The sequence below is a fragment of the Cervus elaphus genome, chromosome 9, assembly GCF_910594005.1.
Source record: "Cervus elaphus chromosome 9, mCerEla1.1, whole genome shotgun sequence".
In the NCBI taxonomy this organism is placed as follows: Eukaryota; Metazoa; Chordata; class Mammalia; order Artiodactyla; family Cervidae; genus Cervus; species Cervus elaphus.
In genome coordinates, this window is record NC_057823.1 from 61917755 (window position 1) to 61931213 (window position 13459).

General features: G+C 48.5%; 1 long non-coding RNA gene across 1 annotated transcript in view; it reads left to right on the forward strand.

Annotated features, from left to right (window-relative positions):
- LOC122700383 overlaps positions 1-13459 on the forward strand; it is a 51248-nt gene that overhangs the window by 26657 nt on the left and 11132 nt on the right. The window lies entirely within an intron of this gene.

A 13459-nucleotide genomic window follows, 5' to 3' on the forward strand; every position in this document is an offset into this window, starting at 1 on the left:
GTGTTAGTTTCTGGTAGCTGCCATAACAAATTATGATAAACTAGGTGACTTAAAACAATAGAAATGTATTCTCTCATAGTTCTAGAGACCAGAAATCCACAATTAAGGTGTTGGCAGGGCCAGATTCCCTGTTAAGATCCTAGGGGAGTTTGCCCTTGCTTCTTCCATTATCTGGGGACTCGGAGCATTCCTTGGCTCGTGGCTACGTCACTCTGCTCTGCTCTGCCTCCTTCTCTATGGTCTGACAAATCTCCCCCTGTGTGTCCCTTGTAAGAGCATTTATCATCGAATCAGGGCCCACCTGAATAATCCAGTACAATCTCTTTATCTCAAGATCCTTAACTTAATGACATCTGTAAAGATCCCTTTTACAAATGAGGTCACATTCACAGATTGCAGGAATTACTGTGTGGACTTGCCTTTTGGTGTGCCACCATTCAATCCATCACAATGCCTATCCGATAAGATCAAAGTAAACTTTAAAATGGGGCTCTAGCTCTGGGGTGGCAGAGGGACTGCACATTGACAGATAGAGGAGGGAGGTGAAGGGAGGGAGGTATGTATGTGAGTAAAGGTCCACTGGACTCTGGAAGGATCGCATGCAGGACCGAGTTCAGTTCAGTTCAGTCACACAGTCTTGTTCAACTCTTTGGGACCCCATGGACTGCAGCACTGCAGGCCTCCCTGTCCAACTCCCGGGAGCTTACTCAAACTCATGTCCATCGAGTTGGTGATGCCCTCCAACCATCTCATCCCCTGTCATCCCCTTCTCCTCCTGCCTTCACTCTTTCCCAGCATCAGGGTCTTTTCAAATGAGTCAGTTCTTTGCATCAGGTGGCCAAAGTATTGGAGTTTCAGTTTCAGCATCAGTCTTTCCAATGAATATTCGGGGCTGATTTCCTTTAGGATGGACTGGTTGGATCTCCTTGCAGTCCCAGGGACTCTCAAGAGTCTTCATCACCATAGTTCAAAAGGATCAATTCTTTGGTGCTCAGCTTTCTTTATAGTTCAACTCTCACATCCATACATGACTACTGGAAAAACCATAGCTTTGACTAGATGGACCCTTGGAAAACTAATGCCTCTGCTTTTTAATATGCTGTCTAGGTTGGTCATAACTTTTCTTCCAAGGAGCAAGCATTTTTAAATTTCATGGCTGCAGTCACCATCTGTTCTTACAAGAGACACACAGGGGAGACTTGTCAGACCATAGAGAAGGAGGCAGATTTTGGACCCCCAAAAATAAAGTCTGTCACTGTTTCCTTTGTTTCCTTATCTATTTGCCATGAAGTGATGGGACCAGATGCCATGATCTTAGTTTCTGAATGTTGAATTTTAAGCCAACTTTTTCCAATTTTAGTATATGTGAAGCCAACTTTTTCACTCTCCTCTTTCACTTTCATCAAGAGGCTTTTTAGTTCTTCTTTGCTTTCTGCCATAAGGTTGGGGTCATCTGCATATCTGAGGTTATTGATATTTCTCCCGACAATCTTGATTCCAGCTTGTGCTTCATCCAGCCCAGTGTTTCTCATGATGTACTCTGCATATAAGTTAAATAAGCAGGGTGACAATATACAGCCTTGACATACTTATTTCCCGATTTGGAGCTAGTCTGTTGTTCCATGTCGTTTTAACTGTTGCTTCTTGACCTACATACAGATTTCTCAGGAGGCAGGTCAGGTGGTCCGGTATTCCCATCTCTTGAAGAATTTTCCACAGTGTGTTGGGATCCACACAGGCAAAGGCTTTGGAATAGTCAATAAACAGAAGTAGATGTTTTTCTGGAACTCTCTTGCTTTTTTGATGGTCGAACAGATGTTGGTAATTTGATCTCTGGTTCCTCTGCCTTTTCTAAATCCAGCTTAAACATCTGTAAGTTCATGGTTCACGTACTGTTGAAGCCTGGCTTGGAGAATTTTGAGCATTATTTTGCTATCGTGTGAGATGAGTGCAATTGTGCAGTAGTTTGAGCATTCTTTGGCATTGCCTTTCTTTGGGATCGGAATGAAAACTGACCTTTTCCAGTCCTGTGGCCACTGCTGAGTTTTCCAAATTTGCTGGCATACTGAGTGCAGCACTTTCACAGCATCATCTTTTAGGATTTGAAATAGCTCAACTGGAATTCCATCACCTCCACTAGCTTTGTTCCTAGCGATGCTTCCTTAGGCCCTCTTGACTTCGCATTCCAGGATGTCTGGCTCTAGGTAAGTGATCACACCATCGTGATTATCTGGGTCATGAAGATCTTTTTTGTATAGTTCTGTGCATTCTTGCCAGCTCTTCTTAATATCTTCTGCTTCTGTTAGGTCCATACCATTTCTATCCTTTATTGTGCCCATCTTTGCATGAAATGTTCCCTTGGTATCTCTAATTTTCTTGAAGAGGTCTCTAGTCTTTCCCATTCTATTGTTTTCTTCTATTTCTTTGCACTGATCACTGAGGAAAGATTTCTTATCTCTCTTTGCTATTGCAGGATGGAGGGTCACTCATAAAGCATGCCACCACCATTCCTGGGTCTGCTTTGAGTAAATGGGCAGATTTTGGTACCTTCCCTGAGTCCGGGAAGATCAGAAGACAAGGGGGCTCCAAGGAGGTGAGATTGGGAGGGAGAAGTTGTAGACATTTAAAGCAGAAGTTACCATGAAGGTAGCTGGATGTATGTGGCAAGGCCTCCAAAAACCTTCAAGAGAACAGAAGCCTCAGATGGACAACAAGCCCAAGCTACAGAAAGCCCATCACCTCCTTTGTTTGGAAAGCTCAACATCTACTGATGCAAGCCCACATCACAGAGGTGGCTGTGACTCAGCTTGGGAAATCTAGGTTTCTTCCATCCTACATTTATACAACCAATGCTTTGACTCTAAATGCAAGACTTCTTGTCTTCAGTGTAAATTTCAGGATCCCTGTGACTAATCTTTCCACATAATTCTGCCTCCAAACCAAACAGGGCAGTATGCATGGTAAGACCCTAATTTCATAGGAGAGAAAATGACTCTCTTTATGTGTGTCTATAACAATAGTAATCTTCACTGAGGTATTATGCTGAGCACTGCATGCTTTCTTTATTTCATTTAATTCTCTCCATCACACTTTGAAGTAGGTGCTATCATTATTCTCACCTTACAGAGAAAGACAATGAGGCTCAGAGAGGTTAGATACCTTTCCCATGGCCACCCAGCTAGTAACTGTTAGGATTGGGACTTGTACCCTGGCAGTCTTGGCTGTTGTGTCTATAATCATTACTGCCTCTCCTCATTCATGCCCTCTTATGGATATAAATGCTTATAAAAGTTCAAGGAGATCCCTACAGAGCTGTTAATAGTGGCTGGTTCTGAGGAGGATATGAGAAGGACTACACAATCTCTAGTTCTGCCTTGCTTTGAGTTATCTTCAAGGAACATGCTTTTGTATTACTATAAAAATTCCCATCTATTTATTTATCAAAAGAAAAATCTGGAAGAACATACACTAAAATGTTACAGCATTTCCAGCTGGGGAGCATGAACAGGAAACTACCTTTATTAGTTTGGTGTTGTTTGAACTTTATACAACAGGCATATACTGCTTTTGTAAGCAGAAAAAGGCAATTAAGACTAAAAAGAGAAGGAAAGTGAGGAGGGGAGTGACTCAGCATCTCTTCTGGGATCCCCAGCAGCTCCCAACAGAGGCCCCGCCCACCTTCACCAGCCCCTTTTTCACTTCTCCCTCCACCCCCTTTGCACATCCTAACCAGAAAAACCTGTGTCTGGGCAGCATCTGTCCTGCCTCTCCCTTCTTCCAGCCTCTAAACGAGGCCACTGCCAATCCCAGTCCCACAAGGCAACACTATCCCCTCATCCTCCATTAGCAGTTTTGTAGTTTATCAAGTGCCTTCCCATGCCAGTTCACAGTTCATCTTCCCAAAGACACTGTGAAGTGGATATTCTCATGCCCATTGTACAGATGTGGAAACTGAGGCTCAGCATAGCTAAGCTCATTGCCCAGAGTCACATAGAGTCTGGGATTGTGCCTGGACCGAGATTCCCAGGCCAGACCTCTCCATTGCTGCATCAGTTCAAGCTCATGTCAGAAACTTGTCTCAGGACCTAAAACTGACCTGTTGAATCTTGTTGAGACCTATGACAGAGGCGTTCCTGTTCACTACAGAACCATTCCTGCAGCCTCCTTGGCATACTCAGCCACAGCACCAGGCACCTGAGACTCGTCAGAGCCTTGCCCTGCACTGCTGAGGCCCTGGGGCTGAGCCTGAAGAGAAGGCGGAATGGACGCGCCTTTGGGCCCAGATGAAGGAGTGTGGGAAAAGGGAGCAGAAAGCCAATGCGCTTACAAGGCAGGAGCAGACAAACCCAACAGTCTAGGACAGCAGGTCATGGGCTTGGGTGGAATCCTGGATACAACTTTGATCAAATCACTTAGTATCTCTCAGCCTCAGTTCTCTCATCTGGAAAATGGATATTATAATAGCATCACCTTAGGGAATTCCCTGGTAGTCCAGTGGTTAGGACTCTGTGCTGTCACTGTCAAGGGCCTGGGTTCAGTTCCTGGTGGGGGAACTAAGATCCCACAAGCTGTGCAACCAAAATATAAATAAGTGAATAAATAATACCATCATCTTAGAAAGTAGTTCTAAGGACAATGAGCAATTCTTGTAATGCATACAGCACAATGCCTGGACATAATACATGCTGACTAAAAGCTTCTTATTATTACTAACAGGAGTGAATTGGTTTGCCCCAGCCAGTTACATTCCTTCCGGTAAACATTTACTGAGAAGCTACACCATACCAGGCCCTCGGCTAAGCACTGGGGACATAGAAATAAAGTGGATGCAGCTCCTGCTCACTTAGGGGAAGTGAGGGGAAAACGTCAGGGGAAGCCAGCCCAAAAGGAAACTAACCGTTCTTGTAGACCTGCAGTGGGAAGGAATAATGGCTAGGGTGGCGTTAGGCAGGATTGGTGGAACCTTGAAGGCCAGACTAATCTGAGAACTTCTCTTGTCTGCCCAGGACCCAGGGCAGGTTTCACAGCAGGAGAGTGGCTGATCCGGTCATCTCACTTAGAAATGAGATCTTAGACCCTACCGCCCCACATGGGCTCCTGGGCCATCACGGAAGCAGGCACAATGGGGGAAGGAACAGAACAGGAGGGAGGGCACAGAGACATATCCTTGGGGTGGGGACAATCTGGGTTCAAGTGAGAGTGGCTGGGTGGACTGGGTGAGGTCGCCGAGACAGGTCAGGAAGGAGAGGTTCAGTCCTGGAGAAGGTGGAAGGGGAGGAATCCATTTAGACTCCAGCAACGGCGGAATGAATGGGCCTACTTGGGGAGTGGGGCTGATCATTGGGTTGGTACCTCAGGTGGTTTGGCTTTCTTGCTGCTTCCTGTGCTTCCCCTTTTTCTACATTGAGTAACTAGTAGAGAAGGGAGTGGGCTACCTCTGTTTGGGAGCCCCAGGCTGGGAACCAGGTGGCCCTGTCTCACGGGAGGGACACGCTCAGGGCAGCAAATGAGCCCCCCTGGGGAGCTCCTGGGCCTGGTGGGAGAGGCTTGGACACCTGGAGTGGCCCTTGGCAACTCAGCCTCTCGTGTCTCCCTCTACCCCAAGGGATAATGACTCTACAGCAGAGGCAGTGGGTGGGGTGGACGCGCCTAGGTCCCACCCCCAACACACACACACACACACACACACACACACACACACACACACACGCACACTCACATACCCTTAGGCTCCCGGGTGTGCCTGTGTCAGCATCTGCCCGGGCGTGGGCCGCCAGCTCAGCAAAGTCGCTGTAGGACTGGCCTGAGAGCCTGGAAGAGGCAGGCTGTGTTCTGCTCCTCACCTCCCACTTCCCCAGTCTGGCCCAGTTGCTCCAATTAGTAGCGCAGCCCAGTGAGCTGAGAAAGGTTCATGCTGAGTAGGCAAAGGCCAGAACTCGTCCACCTACCCCTATCCATGAAGCTACGGGAGGGCAAGCCTTGGGCACTTGACAGTATGTATTCTGCATGGGCAACCAGCTCACTGAGAGTTACCCCACCTGGGCCTCAGTTTCCCCTTCGACTAGTGAGCCAATGTATACATTCATTTTCTCTTCCTGGCATCCAGCGAGTGTCAGACCTGCAATAAGCATGGAAGAGACAATAAACTCTGATCCTAGGCCTTGGAAAGCGTCCCCCTGATCCCTGTGTGGCAGCGAAGCGGGTGGGGTGCGGTGCGAGGCCGGCTGCCCTCTGCCCTCGCCCGCGACGGACGCCCAGAAGAGGGCGGCGGAGAGCGGGATCCCAGCGCAAGGGAGCAGTGACCTCGTCAGTCCGCGAAGGCGGAGGCCTGGGGATTTTCAGCCTCACTGCTGTCAGGAAAAAGTTTCACAAGGGCCTCTGGCGCAGCGGCATTCTCTTGGATCTCGGCCCCGGGGCGGCCCACCCCTCCTCACTCTCCTACCCCCGGAGGGGCAGAGCAGCCTTGGGGCTGGGGCAGGGAGGTGCAGGGGCGAGGTGGGAATGACCAGCTGTGATCAGCGTGCGGAAGGAGGCCACAAGGGAGGAGGGAGGCAGGGGTGGGGGTGAGGATGGGGGCGGGGAGGCTGCCGGGACAGTCTGTCGGTGAAGGGTCACAGGGTCCGGCAGGGGGCTGGTCCTAGAAGCAGCTCACGCTCAGCACTTTGTTTTTCTGTAAACCAATCCAGAAAACGGTTTTCTGAAGATCACGCTGATGCTGTGATGGGGATGGACTTAACCCCCACACACTCAGACACACACGCCTGTTCTTCTCCCATCAGCATGCTCTCAACACACTCACACTAACACGCATTTCCACCCAAATCACACCCAACTGATACACACAAACACATTCATATCGCACCAACACACACATTTCATGATCACACTTACACACGTTCACACAAACATGCTTGCACACACGAATGCACATCCAGGTTCACCCAGCTTTCTTCATACTCACTTGTGTGCACGCATAACTCACATACATTCATACTCTCAAGCACATACAAGCACACACCCATTTTTTCCACCCAGCTCTCACAAGTACTCACACACACAACTTGTACACATGTACACTCACACACTCACACATTCACACACCTGAGGGCCTTTCCCAAGAAGAGCCAGTGGAGCCAGGGGGCTGCCTGCCAGCTCCGGTCCCTCAAGTTGGGTCCCAGGGTTAATCCCAGCTCTCAGAAGACTGTGAGCCATTGCCTCCCACCCACTTTCAAAAGGGATTTGAGATGATTGAGAAGGTTAAATCCTAAATAAAACAGGCTAATGAAAAACAGGAGGGTAGAAGCCTTAAAAGCATAACCCTTGTTTCTCCAGACCTGAGGCTTCTAACCTGGTAAGGACCCAATGACCTGCGATTTCAGAGCCCCAGGGTCAGCCTCATGACCTCATGACCATCCCTCTGCACTTGCCTTCCCAACCACTAGCAGTCAGCCTCTTAAGCTGAAACCCTGACCTTGTCCTCTCTCTCCTACCAGTTGAGTTCCCAGCCACTGAAAAGCAGAGTTCCTCCCCTCATCGTCCTCAGGCTCCACTCATCTGACCCGTAGTCCTGACCTTTCCCACCGCCATCTCTCAAAAGGCCCTCATTCAAACAAAACACCCAGTAACACATCCTGATATTTTAAAGTTGCTCAAGTGGGCATTTCAGTCAGCTATTGCTGTGTAGCAAACCGACTCAATATTTAATGACTTAAAGCAGCAATTTGAGGTAGTCCCCTGGCGGTCCAGTGGTTAGGACTTGACAGTTACACAGCAGGGGGCACGGGTTTGATCCCCGGTCAGGGATATAAGTTCCCACATGCTTTGTGGCAAAAAAAAAAAAAAAAAGCAGCAATTTGTTCTTTCTTGTGATCCTTAGGTTTGGGTGGACTCGTCTGGGCTCTATTTGGTCTCTATTTGGTGTTGGGACTACTCAGTCTACTGCATTCAATTCAATTCAGTTCAGTTCAGTCGCTCAGTCGTGTCCAACTCTTTGCAACCCCATGGACTGCAGCACACCAGGCCTCCCTGTCCATCACCAACTCCTGGAGTCCACCCAAACCTGTGTCCATTGAGTCAGTGATGCCATCCGACCATCTCACCCTCTGTCGTCCCCTTCTTCTCCTGCCTTCAGTCTTTCCCAGCATCAGAGTCTTTTCCAATGAGTCAGTTCTTTGCATCAGGTGGCCAAAGTATTGGAGTTTCAGCTACTGCATTCAGCTGCATCCAACTGGACTGACTGCCTTCAGGCATGGCTAAATCCAGAGGGTCAAGTAACATCAGCAGGAATGTACCACACTTCCTGTTCTTTGCCCTGCTTGCCTGGGGCTAAATGTCCAAGATGGCTCTCCTCACATGCATAGTGTCTCCACTGTGGTGCCTAGAACATCTGGGGCTGCCTGGACCTGCTCTCTCACAGGATCTCTCTAGCAGGTTAGCCAGACTTTATATAGCACCTCAGGTTGTAAGAGAGCAAAAGCAAAAGCTGCCAGTCCTCTGAAGACCTAAGCCCGGAACTATCACAGCACCCCTGAAATCAACTGTATGGGTCAAAGCAACTCATAAAACGAACCAAGATCCATGGTTTAAGAGGAGAACAATGGATTTCACAACCCAATGGGAAGAGTGGCACCCATGCATAGGGATGAGAGGAATCACTGGCAATCACTTTTGCAGGCACTCTGCCACAGGTGGCATGCTCATTAACTCCCAACATGTTTCCTATGAAAGAAACTGAGCAGCAGGTAAATCAAGAATCTTTGGTAACTTATCGTTCTTAATCACAAAACTCTTATCTCCACTTTCAGGCAGAATTGTAGTTTGGTTAGTATTTGACTGAGGACTATTTCATTTGTAAGTCATGGGAACTGAGTTCAAACTGACTTAAGCAAAAAAAAAAAAAAAAAAGAGAGAGAGAGAGAATATATTGACTCATTTACAGGGAAATTTAGGGAAATACTGGGAAATTCAGGGATGGCCTGGCCTCATAGGCTCAACCTGTGTCATCAGGAATGTGTTGCTGCCATCTTCTGTGTTGCCTCGTTCCCTCATTCTCAAGCAAGCTCTTTCTACAAGGTGCAAAGATGGCCACCAGCAGCTTCAGATTTGTGTCTTATCAGCTTAACGTCCCCAGTGGAGAGCATGTACTTCTCCCACTCCTCAATAATATTAGCAAAAGTCTCAAGGATGTCATGTAAACATCCCAGAACGAGTCATAATCCAATCCAGGAAGGAATCACTGTGACTTCAATTAGCCAGGCCTGCTCATCGTGCCTTCCCCCTGGAAGAGAAGAGGAGGTAGAACCAGCCCCAGCAGAACCACCTGGACTGGAAGCTGGGGTGGGGAGTTGGAATGGGGTGTTCCCCAAATAAAAGCTGGTGACGTTACCAAAGGAAGGGGACTCGTAATGCTAAGATAGCACACACAACAGAGGGCCACTATGTTATCTGATGTGTTACAGAGAAAGAAAATCATGTGAGCTCAGCTAGAGATAAGCATTTTTCTGATTCTAAATTCCAAAATGGATCCCTTCACACAGTGGTGAAATCCAGTGCTGTTTCCTGACATAGTGGACCACAGCTTCACCCCATTTTGGCATAGATATGGAAACATCCTTCAAGTGTGTGCTTTGTAAATCACCCACCTGTGAAAGCCAACAATTTGGAGTCATATACCAAGGTCACAGGTGTGGAAGCTCTGTACCAAGGTCACATGATAAAAATCTCTGAAACTGACCAAGCCCCACAGCAACTGTTGCCACGAGCTTCTGAATCAAAACTGGCCAGTTTCCGGACCCAATATTAGGTAAAATACCCATTGTATTATCTACCCTATAGCATCCTAACCAGTCACCTGGTTAGGATGACCAGGATGATCACCATTCTGGTAGGAATTTTCTCTGATTTGAGACTATAAAAATTGGCTGCTTGCCTGCAAAAGTGTTCCGCTCTCCCTTGAGCCAGCACACTGTTCTAACAGCGTCTCCCACTCTAATAAACTTTATTCTCCTCTCATTCTGCCTCATGTCTGGAAATTCTTTTCCAACCTGCACATGAACCACAACAAACTACAGAACATTTCATTACCTCAAGGAAAGGCAGTTTTGTAGGTTGCTGAGCTCATAGGTTCCTGGTGAGAGGCTTCCAAATATCGATTCAGCACTCAGCATGGAGAAGAGAGAGAGGCAGTTCCCTCTCTGATACAGCATTTCTGTGGTCCTTCCTGCCTTCCCTTAGCAGTCTTAGCCTGTCCTATTCTATTCAGTACCCACTTTGGGTCAAAAGTAAGGGTTTGGACCTTAGTTACAGTGAGAGAAGGTCAAGAATCACAAACTTATGGACTTTTGGAACTGAAGGACATCAGAAACATGCTGATTGCTCCTCAACCTTGATTCCCTCTTTCCACCAAAGGACTTATTAGCTAGAACCATGGCTACCTAAGGGGTTTCACCTTAGAGACACAGGTTTGATCCCTGGGTCAGGAAGATCCCCTGGAGAAGGGCATGGCAATTCACTCCAGTATTCTTGCCTGGAGAATCTCCATGGGCAGAGAAACCTGGTGGGCTACAATCCATAGGGTCACAAAGAGTCAGACACGACTGAAGTGACTTAACACAACGGGCTTCCCAGGTGGCTCAGTGGTCTGTCTGCCAAAGTAGGAGATGCAAGAGATGCCAGTCTGGAGGAGGAAATGGCAATCCACTCCAGTATTCTTGGAGTGGAAGATTCCATGGACAGAGGAGCCAGATGGGCTACAGTCCCTAGGGTCACAAAATTGGACATGACTGAGTACACATGCTTTCGCTAATGGCTACCTAAAATAAAGACTACGTTTCATTTCCCATGCCCCTTTGCCAGTAGGTATGCCATGTGACTAAGTTCTGGCCAACAAGATGAGGCAGCTTCTGAGTCTTCCTTTGTTCTTTCCTTCTTTGTCTGTCCACCTTTCTGTCTCTGTCTCTTCAGCCTTGCTTCCTGGAATGTGGGTATGATGGCCACATTTTTGTATCACTAGGATGAGTGCTGCACCATAGGGAAGGTGGACGTGAACTAGAAGGACGTGAACTAGCTAGGAGAGCCACCACTGCCCTGGACTTCCCATCTTTATATATTTTTTTACTTTATACTTTTTTTTTATTCGACTACTTTATACTTTTATGAGAGAAAGAAATAAGCATCCATATTGGGAAGCCATTGTTTTGAACTTGTTTCCTATAGTCGAATCAATTCCTAATTGATGGCATTATCTCTTCCAAATTTTCCATATCCTCCACCACCCCTCAAAAATACCATCTTTCCATCCAAGGCTTGAATCCATTCCTTAAAGGATTAGGACAGCTCACACAATCACTACCTCTCGTAGTCATTTCATCTTTGGAACTGAATTGTTAGGAATGTGTTAGAAAAGTCTTCCTCATCTTCATTCATACAGTCTGTATACAGCCAATTTTCTCCCTCAGGAGGGTCAGAGTCCTGCTGACAGTGCTCACAAGGGCCCAGAGCTTCTATTCCCGACTCCCTCCCTTCCTCGCAGGATCTGCCTGTGTATCCCTTATGCCATTTCCCAGAGCCCCATGAGAAAAGAGACTCAGTATCCACAGCTTCCCCACACATGGGTGAGGCTTCAGGTTTGCAAGCGGCTTTTGACTCTGTGATGCAGTGTATTATACATCAATGAAGTTTGAGACATTTGGAATATGTGATAAGAATTCCTCCCATTTGCATAACAGCTTACATACTTTCTCCCACATTCTCATTTTATTACTATTATTGTTACTACTATTAGTAATAATAATAATAATGTTCCCATTATAGAAATTTAAAGAAATATGTAAAATGTAGCATTAAGGTGCAAAGTTAGGAACAAAGGAATAAAGAAAAACAAAGAATGGATTACAAAATATAATCAGACAATAGCTTTATTTTTATTTTTAATTTTTTTCTTTTTTTTTTAGTGACCAGCGGGACCCCTGGGGGGCCTGGCCCATGGGGGAGGGGCAGAGTTGGCTCTAAATCCTCCCCTGCAGGCCCTTTCCAGCCCCCTAAGCAACTAGGAGGAGGGGGAGTCCCGTCCATGCCCAGGGCTGGGGGTGGTCTTGGTTCCCCCCCCGCCCCCGCCCCATGCATCCTCCTTATCCAGGGCCCTAGATCGTCCCAGCTCCACATCCAGGGCTTTGGGGTGACTCGCTGTGGTTTAGCCCTGAAGTCTGCTGACCCCCGGGCTCCCCAGGGTGACACCTCGCCCTCCTACTGTCTGGCCCAGGGCAGCTCTGCTCTCCAAACGCCCCCCACACTTCTGAGGGCTCAGGAGGTCTGGGGTCATCCTTCCCACCATGGGGCAGGTGGCGTCAAAAGCCCCAGTCCTGGCCTCAGTGCATTCCAGACCTATGTTTCCGGGAGTGTCTACACCTGTCCATGGAGGCGCCATCCCTGCACAGGCTCACAGGTCTGGCGGTCCTCGCTCCATCTCTGCTGCTCTGTGGGCAGCCTGCCTCCTTCCACTTGTGGCTGCTCCCCTTTACTGGCCTGGTCACCTAGGCCAAAGCCCCCCCACTTCTGGGAGAAGGGGAGTGCGGCTAGCGGGGGGCTGAGGGGGCAAGGGGTGCCCTGCTCTGGGGAGGAGGGCTGGGTCAGGCTGCTGGGGCCCGCGGTGACCCAGAGTCCAGGGCTCCCTCGTGGTACGTTGGCATCGCGGCCATGGGCTGGGCCTGGGTCGGGTGGGTGGGAGGATGGATGATGTAATGACACAGCGCAGAGAAGTCACGGTGCTGAGGGGCCAGGCGTCCTGCACTGCCATCCACCAGCCGTGGTCCTTTTGCACCCCTGTGGCCCTCCGTGTGGGGTCTCACAGCCTTCCCGAGGACCCCACCCTTCAGCCTCCTCAGCCGCCTCTGGTAGAGCAGCCCTGACCTTTGCCAGGCCACGCCTGGCTCAGCCCTTGAGGACTGAGATCCGTACCCCAGAATCCAGTGCCGCCCGCACCTGATGTCCTTCCAGCCCCACCCAGCTTCTCCCCACACCGTCCCACTCCCCTGGGGGCACAGCCCTTGTCTGTCCCCACGCCTTGTCATGCTGCACTCCATCCTTCTTGCCCAAAGGCCCCTATTTCCTCCCCATCCTCTCGTGGGGGTCCCCAGGCCCCCGTCTTCTCCCCTTGATCAGACAATAGCTTTAAAGGAAGAAAGAAAGAAGTCATATACACACAGGGCATAACTAGATACTTTGCTGCTATTTATTGAGTACTTATTCTTCATAAGGCCCTGGAATAAGCTATGTAATTAAATCCTAGTGAGTATCTTGCAGGTTAGATATTTTGGCTAATTTAAGATGATGACAATGAGCCTCGGGGAGGTTAAGGGTCCTTTCTAGAGTCCCGAGGGCTCTAATGGTGAAGTTAGCGCCTTGGTCTGCATGTCCCCTACCGAGTCTTTCCTCCTCACTCCTTCGGACAGCCCACTCCTGC